This window comes from Lissotriton helveticus, chromosome 1_2 (assembly GCF_964261635.1).
Source record: "Lissotriton helveticus chromosome 1_2, aLisHel1.1, whole genome shotgun sequence".
NCBI classification, from domain to species: domain Eukaryota; kingdom Metazoa; phylum Chordata; class Amphibia; order Caudata; family Salamandridae; genus Lissotriton; species Lissotriton helveticus.
In genome coordinates, this window is record NC_136058.1 from 325,445,319 (window position 1) to 325,463,593 (window position 18,275).

Below are 18,275 nucleotides of genomic sequence, written 5' to 3' on the forward strand. Positions count from 1 at the left end.
GTTTGGGTGTACCTTCCAAATACCGAATTGTAGTGGTACGTAGAAATCTTTTTCCACCATAATTTGGCCAAAACAATCATACTTCATCACCATCTCCGTGATTGTGGTAACCAATCCTCAAATGATAAGGTGTCCCGTAAAAACCTCTTCCCCTTTAAGAATGTTTCAAAACAATCATTGTATGTAGAGGCATTGGTCCTATGTACCACTGCCTATTCAAATAAAATAACAATGAAACAAATAAATCTGTTTTTTTAACTGATCCAGTTTTCCTTTAATAAATAATATTAAGGACTACTTCTCCTGTTCCACAGTTTCAAGGTTGTACTTTCTGGCACAACTTAGTATGATCCTTACACTCTTTCATGATGTACTGATATTTTGACATTCTTATTTTACTGAAAAGCTGGGGATATAGCTCAGTGGTAGTGCATTTAACTACAGATCAAGAGGTCCCTGGTTCAAATCCGGATGTCCCCTCACCCTATTTTGATTCTGTTGTTTGTAATTGGGACTTTTCATCAATTCCATTTGGATCATCTTTGACTGAGTCAGTGTTCCCTTGGATATTGCACTTTAATAGCATTTCAGTGTTTCCTGCTCAAAGCCTGTGAGTAAATGCAGTTTTTAACACTCAGCTTGGTATTCCCTTTGGGAAATTTCTGAAACATCATTGATCAATTTTGGAATTCGGCTCTTCCTTTCACAGCACTAAACAAAGGGAATGGACTATGAAACCAATTGACAACTTTGTTATACTGTTTGGTGTTTTCTTGTATTGCACTGAAGAAATGGCGTATAAAACTTGGCAGCGAAGCAGTCTATCTATTTCTCAATTCACCTGTGTCTTCAGTCTTACATATATTCCACCTCTTCTCTGTGCATGCAAAGTATGTGTTTGTTTGAAGCACTTCATTTTTGTGCAACGTAGGAACTATTTAATTTCTCCTTAAAAGCTCTGCCTACGTGCAAGATGTACGAACTATCATTGCAGTTGCAAGAAGGCTGGTCTGAAGAATCAGGCCATTTGTAAACGCAAAATGGCTTTTTCTGATGTATTAAATGGAATTTATTCGAAAGGGGTGTTTGGGTGTACCTTCCAAATACCGAATTTTAGTGGTACGTAGAAATGTTTTTCCACCATAATTTGGCCCAAAACAATCATACTCCATCACCATCTCCGTGATTGTGGTAACAAATCCTCAAATGATAAGGTGTCCCGTAAAAACCTCTTCCCCTTTAAGAATGTTTCAAAACAATCATTGTATGTAGAGGCATTGGTCCTATGTACCACTGCCTATTCAAATAAAATAACAATGAAACAAATAAATATGTTGTTTTAAATGATCCAGTTTTCCTTTAATAAATAATGTTAAGGGCTACTTCTCCTGTTCCACAGTTTCAAGGTTGTACTTTCTGGCACAACTTAGTATGATCCTCACACTCTTTCAATATGTACTGATATTTTGTCATTCTGATTTTACTGGAAAGCTGGGGATATAGCTCAGTGGTAGAGCATTTGACTGCAGATCAAGAGGTCCCTGGTTCAAATCCGGTTGTCCCCTTACCCTATTTTGATTCTGTTGTTTGTAATTTGGACTTTTCATCAATTCCATTTGGATCATCTTTGACAGAGTCAGTGTTCCCTTGGATATTGCACTTTAATAGCATTTCAGTGTTTCCTGCTCAAAGCCTGTGAGTAAATGCAGTTTTTAACACTCGGCTTGGTATTCCCTTTGGGAAATTTCTGAAACATCATTGATCAATTTTGGAATTCGACTCTTCCTTTCACAGCACTAAACAAAGGGAATGGACTATGAAACCAATTGACTACTTTCTTATACTGTTTGGTGCTTTCTTGTATTGCACTGAAGAAATGGCGTATAAAACTTGGCAGCGAAGCAGTCAATCTATTTCTCATTTCACCTGTGTCTTCACTCTTACATATATTCCACCTCTTCTCTGTGCTTGCAAAGTATGTGTTTGTTTGAAGCACTTAATTTTTGTGCAACGTAGGAACTATTTAATTTCTCCTTAAAAGCTCTGCCTACGTGCAAGATGTACGAACTATCATTGCAGTTGCAAGAAGGCTGGTCTGAAGAATCAGGCCATTTGCAAACACAAAATGGCTTTTTCTGATGTATTAAATGGAAGGTATTCGAAAGGGGTGTTTGGGTGTACCTTCCAAATACCGAATTGTAGTAGTACGTAGAAATGTTTTTTCACCATAATTTGGCCCAAAACAATCATACTTCATCACCATCTCCATGATTGTGGTAACCAATCCTCAAATGATAAGGTGTCCCGTAAAAACCTCTTCCCCTTTAAGAATGTTTCAAAACAATCATTGTATGTAGAGGCATTGGTCCAATGTACGACTGCCTATTCAAATAAAATAACAATGAAACAAATATCTGTTTTTTAAATGATCCAGTTTTCCTTTAATAAATAATATTAAGGACTACTTCTCCTGTTCCACAGTTTCAAGGTTGTACTTTCTGGCACAACTTAGTATGATCCTCACACTCTTTCATGATGTACTGATATTTTGTCATTCTGACTTTACTGAAAAGCTGGGGATATAGCTCAGTGGTAGAGCATTTGACTGCAGATCAAGAGGTCCCTGGTTCGAATCCGGGTGTCCCCTCACCCTTTTTTGATTCTGTTGTTTGTCATTGGGACTTTTCATCAATTCCATTTGGATCATCTTTGAAAGAGTCAGTGTTCCCTTGGATATTGCACTTTAATAGCATTTCAGTGTTTCCTGCTCAAAACCTGTGAGTAAATGCAGTTTTTAACACTCGGCTTGGTATTCCCTTTGGGAAATTTCTGAAACATCATTGATCAATTTTGGAATTCGGCTTTTCCTTTCACAGCACTAAACAAAGGGAATGGACTATGAAACCAATTGACAACTTTGTTATACTGTTTGGTGCTTTCTTGTATTGCACTGAAGAAATGGCGTATAAAACTTGGCAGCGAAGCAGTCAATCTATTTCTCATTTCACCTGTGTCTTCAGTCTAACATATATTCCACCTCTTCTCTGTGCATGCAAAGTATGTGTTTGTTTGAAGCACTTCACTTTTTGTGCAACCTAGGAACTATTTAATTTCTCCTTAAAAGCTCTGCCTACGTGCAAGATGTACGAACTATCTTTGCAGTTGCAAGAAGGCTGGTCTGAAGAATCAGGCTATTTGCAAACGCAAAGTGGCTTTTTCTGATGTATTAAATGGAAGGTATTCGAAAGGGGTGTTTGGGTGTACCTTCCAAATACCGAATTGTAGTGGTACGTACAAATGTTTTTCCACCATAATTTGGCCCAAAACAATCATACTTCATCACCATCTCAGTGATTGTGGTAACCAATCCTCAAATGATAAGTTGTCCCGTAAAAACCTCTTCCCCTTTAAGAATGTTTCAAAACAATCATTGTTTGTAGAATTATTGGTCCAATGTACGACTGCCTATTCAAATAAAATAACAATGAAACAAATATCTGTTTTTTAAATGATCCAGTTTTCCTTTAATAAATAATATTAAGGACTACTTCTCCTGTTCCACAGTTTCAATTTTGTACTTTCTGGCACAACTTAGTATGATCCTCACACTCTTTCATGATGTACTGATATTTTGTCATTCTGATTTTACTGAAAAGCTGGGGATATAGCTCAGTGGTAGAGCATTTGACTGCAGATCAAGAGGTCCCTGGTTCAAATCCGGGTGTCCCCTCACCCTATTTTGATTCTGTTGTTTGTCATTGGGACTTTTCATCAATTCCATTTGGATCATCTTTGACAGAGTCAGTGTTCCCTTGGATATTGCACTTTAATAGCATTTCAGTGTTTCCTGCTCAAAACCTGTGAGTAAATGCAGTTTTTAACACTCGGCTTGGTATTCCCTTTGGGAAATTTCTGAAACATCATTGATCAATTTTGGAATTCGGCTCTTCCTTTCACAGCACTAAACAAAGGGAATGGACTATGAAACCAATTGACAACTTTGTTATACTGTTTGGTGCTTTCTTGTATTGCACTGAAGAAATGGCGTATAAAACTTGGCAGCGAAGCAGTCTATCTATTTCTCAATTCACCTGTGTCTTCAGTCTTACATATATTCCACCTCTTCTCTGTGCATGCAAAGTATGTGTTTGTTTGAAGCACTTCATTTTTGTGCAACGTAGGAACTATTTAATTTCTCCTTAAAAGCTCTGCCTACGTGCAAGATGTACGAACTATCATTGCAGTTGCAAGAAGGCTTGTCTGAAGAATCAGGCCATTTGTAAACGCAAAATGGCTTTTTCTGATGTATTAAATGGAATTTATTCGAAAGGGGTGTTTGGGTGTACCTTCCAAATACCGAATTTTAGTGGTACGTAGAAATGTTTTTCCACCATAATTTGGCCCAAAACAATCATACTCCATCACCATCTCCGTGATTGTGGTAACAAATCCTCAAATGATAAGGTGTCCCGTAAAAACCTCTTCCCCTTTAAGAATGTTTCAAAACAATCATTGTATGTAGAGGCATTGGTCCTATGTACCACTGCCTATTCAAATAAAATAACAATGAAACAAATAAATCTGTTATTTTAAATGATCCAGTTTTCCTTTAATAAATAATGTTAAGGGCTACTTCTCCTTTTCCACAGTTTCAAGGTTATACTTTCTGGCACAACTTAGTATGATCCTCACACTCTTTCAATATGTACTGATATTTTGTCATTCTGATTTTACTGAAAAGCTGGGAATATAGCTCAGTGGTAGAGCTTTGGACTGCAGATCAAGAGGTCCCTGGTTCAAATCCGGTTGTCCCCTTACCCTATTTTGATTCTGTTGTTTGTAATTTGGACTTTTCATCAATTCCATTTGGATCATCTTTGACAGAGTCAGTGTTCCCTTGGATATTACACTTTAATAGCATTTCAGTGTTTCCTGCTCAAAGCCTGTGAGTAAATGCAGTTTTCAACACTCGGCTTGGTATTCCCTTTGGGAAATTTCTGAAACATCATTGATCAATTTTGGAATTCGACTCTTCCTTTCACAGCACTAAACAAAGGGAATGGACTATGAAACCAATTGACAACGTTTTTATACTGTTTGGTGCTTTCTTGTATTGCACTGAAGAAATGGCGTATAAAACTTGGCAGCGGAGCAGTCAATCTATTTCTCATTTCACCTGTGTCTTCAGTCTTACATATATTCCACCTCTTCTCTGTGCATGCAAAGTATGTGTTTGTTTGAAGCACTTCATTTTTGTGCAACGTAGGAACTATTTAATTTCTCCTTAAAAGCTCTGCCTACTTGCAAGATGTACGAACTATCATTGCAGTTGCAAGAAGGCTGGTCTGAAGAATCAGGCCATTTGCAAACGCAAAATGGCTTTTTCTGAAGTATTAAATGGAAGGTATTCGAAAGGGGTGTTTGGGTGTACCTTCCAAATACCGAATTGTAGTGGTACGTAGAAATGTTTTTCCACCATAATTTGGCCAAAACAATCATACTTCATCACCATCTCCGTGATTGTGGTAACCAATCCTCAAATGATAAGGTGTCCCGTAAAAACCTCTTCCCCTTTAAGAATGTTTCAAAACAATCACTGTATGTAGAGGCATTGGTCCAATGTACCACTGCCTATTCAAATAAAATAACAATGAAACAAATAAATCTGTTTTTAAATGATCCAGTTTTCCTTTAATAAATAATATTAAGGACTACTTCTCCTGTTCCACAGTTTCAAGGTTGTACTTTCTGGCACAACTTAGTATGATCCTCACACTCTTTCATGATGTACTGATATTTTGTCATTCTGATTTTACTGAAAAGCTGGGGATATAGCTCAGTGGTAGAGCATTTGACTGCAGATCAAGAGGTCCCTGGTTCAAATCCGGGTGTCCCCTCACCCTATTTTGATTCTGTTGTTTGTAATTGGTACTTTTCATCAATTCCATTTGGATCATCTTTGACAGAGTCAGTGTTCCCTTGGATATTGCACTTTAATAGCATTTCAGTGTTTCCTGCTCAAAACCTGTGAGTAAATGCAGTTTTTAACACTCGGCTTGGGATTCCCTTTGGGAAATTTCTGAAACATCATTGATCAATTTTGGAATTCGGCTCTTCCTTTCACAGCACTAAACAAAGGGAATGGACTATGAAACCAATTGACAACTTTGTTATACTGTTTGGTGCTTTCTTGTATTGCACTGAAGAAATGGCGTATAAAACTTGGCAGCGAAGCAGTCAATCTATTTCTCATTTCACCTGTGTCTTCAGTCTAACATATATTCCACCTCTTCTCTGTGCATGCAAAGTATGTGTTTGTTTGAAGCACTTCATTTTTGTGCAACGTAGGAACTATTTAATTTCTCCTTAAAGCTCTGCCTACGTGCAAGATGTACGAACTATCATTGCAGTTGCAAGAAGGCTGGTCTGAAGAATCAGGCCATTTGCAAACGCAAAATGGCTTTTTCTGATGTATTAAATGGAAGGTATTCGAAAGGGGTGTTTGGGTGTACCTTCCAAATACCGAATTGTAGTGGTACGTAGAAATCTTTTTCCACCATAATTTGGCCAAAACAATCATACTTCATCACCATCTCCGTGATTGTGGTAACCAATCCTCAAATGATAAGGTGTCCCGTAAAAACCTCTTCCCCTTTAAGAATGTTTCAAAACAATCATTGTATGTAGAGGCATTGGTCCTATGTACCACTGCCTATTCAAATAAAATAACAATGAAACAAATAAATCTGTTTTTTTAACTGATCCAGTTTTCCTTTAATAAATAATATTAAGGACTACTTCTCCTGTTCCACAGTTTCAAGGTTGTACTTTCTGGCACAACTTAGTATGATCCTTACACTCTTTCATGATGTACTGATATTTTGACATTCTTATTTTACTGAAAAGCTGGGGATATAGCTCAGTGGTAGTGCATTTGACTACAGATCAAGAGGTCCCTGGTTCAAATCCGGGTGTCCCCTCACCCTATTTTGATTCTGTTGTTTGTAATTGGGACTTTTCATCAATTCCATTTGGATCATCTTTGACTGAGTCAGTGTTCCCTTGGATATTGCACTTTAATAGCATTTCAGTGTTTCCTGCTCAAAGCCTGTGAGTAAATGCAGTTTTTAACACTCAGCTTGGTATTCCCTTTGGGAAATTTCTGAAACATCATTGATCAATTTTGGAATTCGGCTCTTCCTTTCACAGCACTAAACAAAGGGAATGGACTATGAAACCAATTGACAACTTTGTTATACTGTTTGGTGTTTTCTTGTATTGCACTGAAGAAATGGCGTATAAAACTTGGCAGCGAAGCAGTCTATCTATTTCTCAATTCACCTGTGTCTTCAGTCTTACATATATTCCACCTCTTCTCTGTGCATGCAAAGTATGTGTTTGTTTGAAGCACTTCATTTTTGTGCAACGTAGGAACTATTTAATTTCTCCTTAAAAGCTCTGCCTACGTGCAAGATGTACGAACTATCATTGCAGTTGCAAGAAGGCTGGTCTGAAGAATCAGGCCATTTGTAAACGCAAAATGGCTTTTTCTGATGTATTAAATGGAATTTATTCGAAAGGGGTGTTTGGGTGTACCTTCCAAATACCGAATTTTAGTGGTACGTAGAAATGTTTTTCCACCATAATTTGGCCCAAAACAATCATACTCCATCACCATCTCCGTGATTGTGGTAACAAATCCTCAAATGATAAGGTGTCCCGTAAAAACCTCTTCCCCTTTAAGAATGTTTCAAAACAATCATTGTATGTAGAGGCATTGGTCCTATGTACCACTGCCTATTCAAATAAAATAACAATGAAACAAATAAATCTGTTGTTTTAAATGATCCAGTTTTCCTTTAATAAATAATGTTAAGGGCTACTTCTCCTGTTCCACAGTTTCAAGGTTGTACTTTCTGGCACAACTTAGTATGATCCTCACACTCTTTCAATATGTACTGATATTTTGTCATTCTGATTTTACTGGAAAGCTGGGGATATAGCTCAGTGGTAGAGCATTTGACTGCAGATCAAGAGGTCCCTGGTTCAAATCCGGTTGTCCCCTTACCCTATTTTGATTCTGTTGTTTGTAATTTGGACTTTTCATCAATTCCATTTGGATCATCTTTGACAGAGTCAGTGTTCCCTTGGATATTGCACTTTAATAGCATTTCAGTGTTTCCTGCTCAAAGCCTGTGAGTAAATGCAGTTTTTAACACTCGGCTTGGTATTCCCTTTGGGAAATTTCTGAAACATCATTGATCAATTTTGGAATTCGACTCTTCCTTTCACAGCACTAAACAAAGGGAATGGACTATGAAACCAATTGACTACTTTCTTATACTGTTTGGTGCTTTCTTGTATTGCACTGAAGAAATGGCGTATAAAACTTGGCAGCGAAGCAGTCAATCTATTTCTCATTTCACCTGTGTCTTCACTCTTACATATATTCCACCTCTTCTCTGTGCTTGCAAAGTATGTGTTTGTTTGAAGCACTTAATTTTTGTGCAACGTAGGAACTATTTAATTTCTCCTTAAAAGCTCTGCCTACGTGCAAGATGTACGAACTATCATTGCAGTTGCAAGAAGGCTGGTCTGAAGAATCAGGCCATTTGCAAACACAAAATGGCTTTTTCTGATGTATTAAATGGAAGGTATTCGAAAGGGGTGTTTGGATGTACCTTCCAAATACCGAATTGTAGTAGTACGTAGAAATGTTTTTTCACCATAATTTGGCCCAAAACAATCATACTTCATCACCATCTCCATGATTGTGGTAACCAATCCTCAAATGATAAGGTGTCCCGTAAAAACCTCTTCCCCTTTAAGAATGTTTCAAAACAATCATTGTATGTAGAGGCATTGGTCCAATGTACGACTGCCTATTCAAATAAAATAACAATGAAACAAATATCTGTTTTTTAAATGATCCAGTTTTCCTTTAATAAATAATATTAAGGACTACTTCTCCTGTTCCACAGTTTCAAGGTTGTACTTTCTGGCACAACTTAGTATGATCCTCACACTCTTTCATGATGTACTGATATTTTGTCATTCTGACTTTACTGAAAAGCTGGGGATATAGCTCAGTGGTAGAGCATTTGACTGCAGATCAAGAGGTCCCTGGTTCGAATCCGGGTGTCCCCTCACCCTTTTTTGATTCTGTTGTTTGTCATTGGGACTTTTCATCAATTCCATTTGGATCATCTTTGAAAGAGTCAGTGTTCCCTTGGATATTGCACTTTAATAGCATTTCAGTGTTTCCTGCTCAAAACCTGTGAGTAAATGCAGTTTTTAACACTCGGCTTGGTATTCCCTTTGGGAAATTTCTGAAACATCATTGATCAATTTTGGAATTCGGCTTTTCCTTTCACAGCACTAAACAAAGGGAATGGACTATGAAACCAATTGACAACTTTGTTATACTGTTTGGTGCTTTCTTGTATTGCACTGAAGAAATGGCGTATAAAACTTGGCAGCGAAGCAGTCAATCTATTTCTCATTTCACCTGTGTCTTCAGTCTAACATATATTCCACCTCTTCTCTGTGCATGCAAAGTATGTGTTTGTTTGAAGCACTTCATTTTTGTGCAACGTAGGAACTATTTAATTTCTCCTTAAAAGCTCTGCCTACGTGGAAGATGTACGAACTATCATTGCAGTTGCAAGAAGGCTAGTCTGAAGAATCAGGCCATTTGCAAACGCAAAATGGCTTTTTCTGATGTATTAAATGGAAGGTATTCGAAAGGGGTGTTTGGGTGTACCTTCCAAATACCGAATTGTAGTGGTACGTAGAAATCTTTTTCCACCATAATTTGGCCAAAACAATCATACTTCATCACCATCTCCGTGATTGTGGTAACCAATCCTCAAATGATAAGGTGTCCCGTAAAAACCTCTTCCCCTTTAAGAATGTTTCAAAACAATCATTGTATGTAGAGGCATTGGTCCTATGTACCACTGCCTATTCAAATAAAATAACAATGAAACAAATAAATCTGTTTTTTAACTGATCCAGTTTTCCTTTAATAAATAATATTAAGGACTACTTCTCCTGTTCCACAGTTTCAAGGTTGTACTTTCTGGCACAACTTAGTATGATCCTCACACTCTTTCATGATGTACTGATATTTTGTCATTCTTATTTTACTGAAAAGCTGGGGATATAGCTCAGTGGTAGAGCATTTGACTGCAGATCAAGAGGTCCCTGGTTCAAATCCGGGTGTCCCCTCATCCTATTTTGATTCTGTTGTTTATAATTGGGACTTTTCATCAATTCCATTTGGATCATCTTTGACTGAGTCAGTGTTCCCTTGGATATTGCACTTTAATAGCATTTCAGTGTTTCCTGCTCAAAGCCTGCTGTGAGTAAATGCAGTTTTTAACACTCGGCTTGGTATTCCCTTTGGGAAATTTCTGAAACATTGATCAATTTTGGAATTCGGCTCTTCCTTTCACAGCACTAAACAAAGGGAATGGACTATGAAACCAATTGACAACTTTGTTATACTGTTTGGGGCTTTCTTGTATTGCACTGAAGAAATGGCGTATAAAACTTGGCAGCGAAGCAGTCAATCTATTTCTCATTTCACCTTTGTCTTCAGTCTTACATATATTCCACCTCTTCTCTGTGCATGCAAAGTATGTGTTTGTTTGAAGCACTTCACTTTTTGTGCAACCTAGGAACTATTTAATTTCTCCTTAAAAGCTCTGCCTACGTGCAAGATGTACAAACTATCTTTGCAGTTGCAAGAAGGCTGGTCTGAAGAATCAGGCTATTTGCAAACGCAAAGTGGCTTTTTCTGATGTATTAAATGGAAGGTATTCGAAAGGGGTGTTTGGGTGTACCTTCCAAATACCGAATTGTAGTGGTACGTACAAATGTTTTTCCACCATAATTTGGCCCAAAACAATCATACTTCATCACCATCTCAGTGATTGTGGTAACCAATCCTCAAATGATAAGTTGTCCCGTAAAAACCTCTTCCCCTTTAAGAATGTTTCAAAACAATCATTGTATGTAGAGGCATTGGTCCAATGTACGACTGCCTATTCAAATAAAATAACAATGAAACAAATATCTGTTTTTTAAATGATCCAGTTTTCCTTTAATAAATAATATTAAGGACTACTTCTCCTGTTCCACAGTTTCAAGGTTGTACTTTCTGGCACAACTTAGTATGATCCTCACACTCTTTCATGATGTACTGATATTTTGTCATTCTGATTTTACTGAAAAGCTGGGGATATAGCTCAGTGATAGAGCATTTGACTGCAGATCAAGAGGTCCCTGGTTCGAATCCGGGTGTCCCTTCACCCTATTTTGATTCTGTTGTTTGTCATTGGGACTTTTCATCAATTCCATTTGGATCATCTTTGACTGAGTCAGTGTTCCCTTGGATATTGCACTTTAATAGCATTTCAGTGTTTCCTGCTCAAAGCCTGTGAGTAAATGCAGTTTTTAACACTCGGCTTGGTATTCCCTTTGGGAAATTTCTGAAACATCATTGATCAATTTTGGAATTCGGCTCTTCCTTTCACAGCACTAAACAAAGGGAATGGACTATGAAACCAATTGACAACTTTGTTATACTGTTTGGTGCTTTCTTGTATTACACTGAAGAAATGGCGTATAAAACTTGGCAGCGAAGCAGTCAATCTATTTCTCATTTCACCTGTGTCTTCAGTCTTACATATATTCCACCTCTTCTCTGTGCATACAAAGTATGTGTTTGTTTGAAGCACTTCATTTTTGTGCAACACAGGAACTATTTAATTTCTCCTTAAAAGTTCTGCCTACGTGCAAGATGTACGAACTATCATTGCAGTTGCAAGAAGGCTGGTCTGAAGAATCAGGCCATTTGCAAACGCAAAATGGCTTTTTCTGATGTATTAAATGGAAGGTATTCGAAAGGGGTGTTTGTGTGTACCTTCCAAATACCGAATTGTAGTGGTACGTAGAAATGTTTTTCCACCATAATTTGGCCAAAACAATCATACTTCATCACCATCTCCGTGATTGTGGTAACCAATCCTCAAATGATAAGGTGTCCCGTAAAAACCTCTTCCCCTTTAAGAATGTTTCAAAACAATCATTGTATGTAGAGGCATTGGTCCTATGTACCACTTCCTATTCAAATAAAATAACAATGAAACAAATAAATCTGTTTTTAAATGATCCAGTTTTCCTTTAATAAATAATATTAAGGACTACTTCTCCTGTTCCACAGTTTCAAGGTTGTACTTTCTGGCACAACTTAGTATGATCTTTACACTCTTTCATGATGTACTGATATTTTGTCATTCTGATTTTACTGAAAAGCTGGGGATATAGCTCAGTGGTAGAGCATTTGACTGCAGATCGAGAGGTCCCTGGTTCTAATCCGGGTGTCCCCTCACCCTATTTTGATTCTGTTGTTTGTAATTGGGACGTTTCATCAATTCCATTTGGATCATCTTTGACAGAGTCAGTGTTCCCTTGGATATTAATAGCATTTCAGTGTTTCCTGCTCAAAGCCTGTGAGTAAATGCAGTTTTTAACACTCGGCTTGATATTCCCTTTGGGAAATTTCTGAAACATTGATCAATTTTGGAATTCTGCTCTTCCTTTCACAGCACTAAACAAAGGGAATGGACTATGAAACCAATTGACAACTTTGTTATACTGTTTGGTGCTTTCTTGTATTGCACTGAAGAAATGACGTATAAAACTTGGCAGCGAAGCAGTCAATCTATTTCTCATTTCACCTTTGTCTTCAGTCTTACATATATTCCACCTCTTCTCTGTGCATGCAAAGTATGTGTTTGTTTGAAGCACTTCACTTTTTGTGCAACCTAGGAACTATTTAATTTCTCCTTAAAAGCTCTGCCTACGTGCAAGATGTACGAACTATCTTTGCAGTTGCAAGAAGGCTGGTCTGAAGAATCAGGCTATTTGCAAACGCAAAGTGGCTTTTTCTGATGTATTAAATGGAAGGTATTCGAAAGGGGTGTTTGTGTGTACCTTCCAAATACCGAATTGTAGTGGTACGTACAAATGTTTTTCCACCATAATTTGGCCCAAATCAATCATACTTCATCACCATCTCAGTGATTGTGGTAACCAATCCTCAAATGATAAGTTGTCCCATAAAAACCTCTTCCCCTTTTAGAATGTTTCAAAACAATCATTGTATGTAGAGGCATTCGTCCAATGTACGACTGCCTATTCAAATAAAATAACAATGAAACAAATATCTGTTTTTTAAATGATCCAGTTTTCCTTTATTAAATAATATTAAGGACTACTTCTCCTGTTCCACAGTTTCAAGGTTGTACTTTCTGGCACAACTTAGTATGATCCTCACACTCTTTCATGATGTACTGATATTTTGTCATTCTGATTTTAATGAAAAGCTGGGGATATAGCTCAGTGGTAGAGCATTTGACTGCAGATCAAGAGGTCCCTGGTTCAAATCCGGGTGTCCCCTCACCCTATTTTGATTCTGTTGTTTGTAATTGGGACTTTTCATCAATTCCATTTGGATCATCTTTGACAGAGTCAGTGTTCCCTTGGATATTGCACTTTAATAGCATTTCAGTGTTTCCTGCTCAAAACCTGTGAGTAAATGCAGTTTTTAACACTCGGCTTGGTATTCCCTTTGGGAAATTTCTGAAACATCATTGATCAATTTTGGAATTCGGCTCTTCCTTTCACAGCACTAAACAAAGGGAATGGACTATGAAACCAATTGACAACTTTGTTATACTGTTTGGTGCTTTCTTGTATTGCACTGAAGAAATGGCGTATCAAACTTGGCAGCGAAGCAGTCAATCTATTTCTCATTTCACCTGTGTCTTCAGTCTTACATATATTCCACCTCTTCTCTGTGCATGCAAAGTATGTGTTTGTTTGAAGCACTTCATTTTTGTGCAACGTAGGAACTATTTAATTTCTCCTTAAAAGCTCTGCCTATGTGCAAGATGTACGAACTATCATTGCAGTTGCAAGAAGGCTGGTCTGAAGAATCAGGCCATTTGCAAACGCAAAATGACTTTTTCTGATGTATTAAATGGAAGGTATTCTAAAGGGGTGTTTGGGTGTACCTTCCAAATACCGAATTGTAGTGGTATGTAGAAATGTTTTTCCACCATAATTTGGCCAAAACAATCATACTTCATCACCATCTCCGTGATTGTGGTAACCAATCCTCAAATGATAAGGTGTCCCGTAAAAACCTCTTCCCCTTTAAGAATGTTTCAAAACAATCATTGTATGTATAGGCATTGGTCCTATGTACCACTGCCTATTCAAATAAAATAACAATGAAACAAATAAATCTGTTTTTTAACTGATCCAGTTTTCCTTTAATAAATAATATTAAGGACTACTTCTCCTGTTCAACAGTTTCAAGGTTGTACTTTTTGGCATAACTTAGTATGATCCTCACACTCTTTCATGATGTACTGATATTTAGTCATTCTGATTTTACTGATAAGCTGGGGATATAGCTCAGTGGTAGAGCATTTGACTGCAGATCAAGAGGTCCCTGGTTCAAATCTGGGTGTCCCCTCACCCTATTTTGATTCTGTTGTTTGTAATTGGGACTTTTCATCAATTCCATTTGGATCATCTTTGACAGAGTCAGTGTTCCCGTGGATATTGCACTTTAATAGCATTTCAGTGTTTCCTGCTCAAAGCCTGTGAGTAAATGCAGTTTTTAACACTCGGCTTGGTATTCCCTTTGGGAAATTTCTGAAACATCATTGATCAATTTTGGAATTCGGCTCTTCCTTTCACTGCACTAAACAAAGGGAATGGACTATGAAACCAATTGACAACTTTGTTATACTGTTTGGTGCTTTATTGTATTACACTGAAGAAATGGCGTATAAAACTTGGCAGCGAAGCAGTCAATCTATTTCTCATTTCACCTGTGTCTTCAGTCTTACATATATTCCACCTCTTCTCTGTGCATGCAAAGTATGTGTTTGTTTGAAGCACTTCATTTTTGTGCAACATAGGAACTATTTAATTTCTCCTTTAAAGCTCTGCCTACGTGCAAGATGCACGAACTATCATTGCAGTTGCAAGAAGGCTGGTCTGAAGAATCATGCCATTTGCAAACGCAAAATGGCTTTTTTCTGATGTATTAAATGCAAGGTATTCGAAAGGGGTGTTTGGGTGTACCTTCCAAATACCGAATTGTAGTGGTACGTAGAAATGTTTTTCCACCATAATTTGGCCAAAACAATCATACTTCATCACCATCTCTGTGATTGTGGTAACCAATCCTCAAATAATAAGGTGTCCCGTAAAAACCTCTTCCCCTTTAAGAATGTTTCAAAACAATCATTGTATGTAGAGGCATTGGTCCTATGTACCACTGCCTATTCAAATAAAATAACAATGAAACAAATAAATCTGTTTTTTAACTGATCCAGTTTTCCTTTAATAAATAATATTAAGGACTACTTCTCCTGTTCCACAGTTTCAAGGTTGTACTTTCTGGCATAACTTAGTATGATCCTCACACTCTTTCATGATGTACTGATATTTAGTCATTCTGATTTTACTGATAAGCTGGGGATATAGCTCAGTGGTAGAGCATTTGACTGCAGATCAAGAGGTCCCTGGTTCAAATCCGGGTGTCCCCTTACCCTATTTTGATTCTGTTGTTTGTAATTGGGACTTTTCATCAATTCCATTTGGATCATCTTTGACAGAGTCAGTGTTCCCTTGGATATTGCACTTTAATAGCATTTCAGTGTTTCCTGCTCAAAGCCTGTGAGTAAATGCAGTTTTTAACACTCGGCTTGGTATTCCCTTTGGGAAATTTCTGAAACATCATTGATCAATTTTGGAATTCGGCTCTTCCTTTCACTGCACTAAACAAAGGGAATGGACTATGAAACCAATTGACAACTTTGTTATACTGTTTGGTGCTTTATTGTATTACACTGAAGAAATGGCGTATAAAACTTGGCAGCGAAGCAGTCAATCTATTTCTCATTTCACCTGTGTCTTCAGTCTTACATATATTCCACCTCTTCTCTGTGCATGCAAAGTATGTGTTTGTTTGAAGCACTTCATTTTTGTGCAACATAGGAACTATTTAATTTCTCCTTTAAAGCTCTGCCTACGTGCAAGATGCACGAACTATCATTGCAGTTGCAAGAAGGCTGGTCTGAAGAATCATGCCATTTGCAAACGCAAAATGGCTTTTTTCTGATGTATTAAATGCAAGGTATTCGAAAGGGGTGTTTGGGTGTACCTTCCAAATACCGAATTGTAGTGGTACGTAGAAATGTTTTTCCACCATAATTTGGCCAAAACAATCATACTTCATCACCATCTCTGTGATTGTGGTAACCAATCCTCAAATAATAAGGTGTCCCGTAAAAACCTCTTCCCCTTTAAGAATGTTTCAAAACAATCATTGTATGTAGAGGCATTGGTCCTATGTACCACTGACTATTCAAATAAAATAACAATGAAACAAATAAATCTGTTTTTTAACTGATCCAGTTTTCCTTTAATAAATAATATTAAGGACTACTTCTCCTGTTCCACAGTTTCAAGGTTGTACTTTCTGGCACAACTTAGTATGATCCTCACACTCTTTCATGATGTACTGATATTTTGTCATTCTTAATTTACTGAAAAGCTGGGGATATAGCTCAGTGGTAGAGCATTTGACTGCAGATCAAGAGGTCCCTGGTTCAAATCTGGTTGTCCTCTCACCCTATTTTGATTCTGTTGTTTGTAATTGGGACTTTTCATCAATTCCATTTGGATCATCTTTGACTGAGTCAGTGTTCCCTTGGATATTGCACTTTAATAGCATTTCAGTGTTTCCTGCTCAAAGCCTGTGAGTAAATGTAGTTTTTAACACTCCGCTTGGTATTCCCTTTGGGAAATTTCTGAAACATCATTGATCAATTTTGGAATTCGGCTCTTCCTTTCACAGCACTAAACAAAGGGAATGGACTATGAAACCAATTGACAACTTTGTTATACTGTTTGGTGCTTTCTTGTATTGCACTGAAGAAATGACGTATAAAACTTGGCAGCGAAGCAGTCAATCTATTTCTCATTTCACCTTTGTCTTCAGTCTTACATATATTCCACCTCTTCTCTGTGCATGCAAAGTATGTGTTTGTTTGAAGCACTTCACTTTTTGTGCAACCTAGGAACTATTTAATTTCTCCTTAAAAGCTCTGCCTACGTGCAAGATGTACGAACTATCTTTGCAGTTGCAAGAAGGCTGGTCCGAAGAATCAGGCTATTTGCAAACGCAAAGTGGCTTTTTCTGATGTATTAAATGGAAGGTATTCGAAAGGGGTGTTTGTGTGTACCTTCCAAATACCGAATTGTAGTGGTACGTACAAACGTTTTTCCACCATAATTTGGCCCAAATCAATCATACTTCATCACCATCTCAGTGATTGTGGTAACCAATCCTCAAATGATAAGGTGTCCAGTAAAAACCTCTTCCCCTTTAAGAATGTTTCAAAACAATCATTGTATGTAGAGGCATTGGTCCTATGTACCACTGCCTATTCAAATAAAATAACAATGAAACAAATAAATCAGTTTTTTAACTGATCCAGTTTTCCTTTAATAAATAATATTAAGGACTACTTCTCCTGTTCCACAGTTTCAAGGTTGTACTTTCTGGCACAACTTAGTATGATCCTCACACTCTTTCAGGATGTACTGATATTTAGTCATTCTGATTTTACTGATAAGCTGGGGATATAGCTCAGTGGTAGAGCATTTGACTGCAGATCAAGAGGTCCCTGGTTCAAATCCGGGTGTCCCCTCACCCTATTTTGATTCTGTTGTTTGTAATTGGGACTTTTCATCAATTCCATTTGGATCATCTTTGACAGAGTCAGTGTTCCCTTGGATATTGCACTTTAATAGCATTTCAGTGTTTCCTGCTCAAAGCCTGTGAGTAAATGCATTTTTTAACACTCGGCTTGGTATTCCCTTTGGGAAATTTCTGAAACATCATTGATCAATTTTGGAATTCGGCTCTTCCTTTCACAGCACTAAACAAAGGGAATGGACTATGAAACCAATTGACAACTTTGTTATACTGTTTGGTGCTTTCTTCTATTACACTGAAGAAATGGCGTATAAAACTTGGCAGCGAAGCAGTCAATCTATTTCTCATTTCACCTGTGTCTTCAGTCTTACATATATTCCACCTCTTCTCTGTGCATGCAAAGTATGTGTTTGTTTGAAGCACTTCATTTTTGTGCAACATAGGAACAATTTAATTTCTCCTT

The 18,275-nt window shown here is 37.5% G+C and overlaps 13 non-coding genes across 13 annotated transcripts; all 13 read left to right on the forward strand.

Moving 5' to 3' along the window:
• The first annotated feature begins 408 nt into the window (after positions 1–408).
• Positions 409–480, forward strand: TRNAC-ACA (transfer RNA cysteine (anticodon ACA)). Its single transcript has one exon. It is a non-coding gene; the product is annotated as a tRNA-Cys (tRNA).
• A 1,013-nt stretch (positions 481–1,493) lies between these two features.
• Positions 1,494–1,565, forward strand: TRNAC-GCA (transfer RNA cysteine (anticodon GCA)). The gene has a single exon. It is a non-coding gene; the product is annotated as a tRNA-Cys (tRNA).
• Positions 1,566–2,575: 1,010 nt separating this feature from the next.
• TRNAC-GCA (transfer RNA cysteine (anticodon GCA)) lies at positions 2,576–2,647 on the forward strand. Its single transcript has one exon. It is a non-coding gene; the product is annotated as a tRNA-Cys (tRNA).
• A 1,011-nt stretch (positions 2,648–3,658) lies between these two features.
• On the forward strand, positions 3,659–3,730 carry TRNAC-GCA (transfer RNA cysteine (anticodon GCA)). The gene has a single exon. It is a non-coding gene; the product is annotated as a tRNA-Cys (tRNA).
• Positions 3,731–5,825: 2,095 nt separating this feature from the next.
• On the forward strand, positions 5,826–5,897 carry TRNAC-GCA (transfer RNA cysteine (anticodon GCA)). The gene has a single exon. It is a non-coding gene; the product is annotated as a tRNA-Cys (tRNA).
• A 1,011-nt stretch (positions 5,898–6,908) lies between these two features.
• On the forward strand, positions 6,909–6,980 carry TRNAC-ACA (transfer RNA cysteine (anticodon ACA)). The gene has a single exon. It is a non-coding gene; the product is annotated as a tRNA-Cys (tRNA).
• Positions 6,981–7,993: 1,013 nt separating this feature from the next.
• On the forward strand, positions 7,994–8,065 carry TRNAC-GCA (transfer RNA cysteine (anticodon GCA)). The gene has a single exon. It is a non-coding gene; the product is annotated as a tRNA-Cys (tRNA).
• Positions 8,066–9,075: 1,010 nt separating this feature from the next.
• Positions 9,076–9,147, forward strand: TRNAC-GCA (transfer RNA cysteine (anticodon GCA)). The gene has a single exon. It is a non-coding gene; the product is annotated as a tRNA-Cys (tRNA).
• A 1,011-nt stretch (positions 9,148–10,158) lies between these two features.
• On the forward strand, positions 10,159–10,230 carry TRNAC-GCA (transfer RNA cysteine (anticodon GCA)). Its single transcript has one exon. It is a non-coding gene; the product is annotated as a tRNA-Cys (tRNA).
• A 3,166-nt stretch (positions 10,231–13,396) lies between these two features.
• TRNAC-GCA (transfer RNA cysteine (anticodon GCA)) lies at positions 13,397–13,468 on the forward strand. Its single transcript has one exon. It is a non-coding gene; the product is annotated as a tRNA-Cys (tRNA).
• A 1,011-nt stretch (positions 13,469–14,479) lies between these two features.
• On the forward strand, positions 14,480–14,551 carry TRNAC-GCA (transfer RNA cysteine (anticodon GCA)). The gene has a single exon. It is a non-coding gene; the product is annotated as a tRNA-Cys (tRNA).
• A 1,012-nt stretch (positions 14,552–15,563) lies between these two features.
• On the forward strand, positions 15,564–15,635 carry TRNAC-GCA (transfer RNA cysteine (anticodon GCA)). Its single transcript has one exon. It is a non-coding gene; the product is annotated as a tRNA-Cys (tRNA).
• Positions 15,636–17,732: 2,097 nt separating this feature from the next.
• TRNAC-GCA (transfer RNA cysteine (anticodon GCA)) lies at positions 17,733–17,804 on the forward strand. Its single transcript has one exon. It is a non-coding gene; the product is annotated as a tRNA-Cys (tRNA).
• The last annotated feature ends 471 nt before the right edge of the window (positions 17,805–18,275 follow it).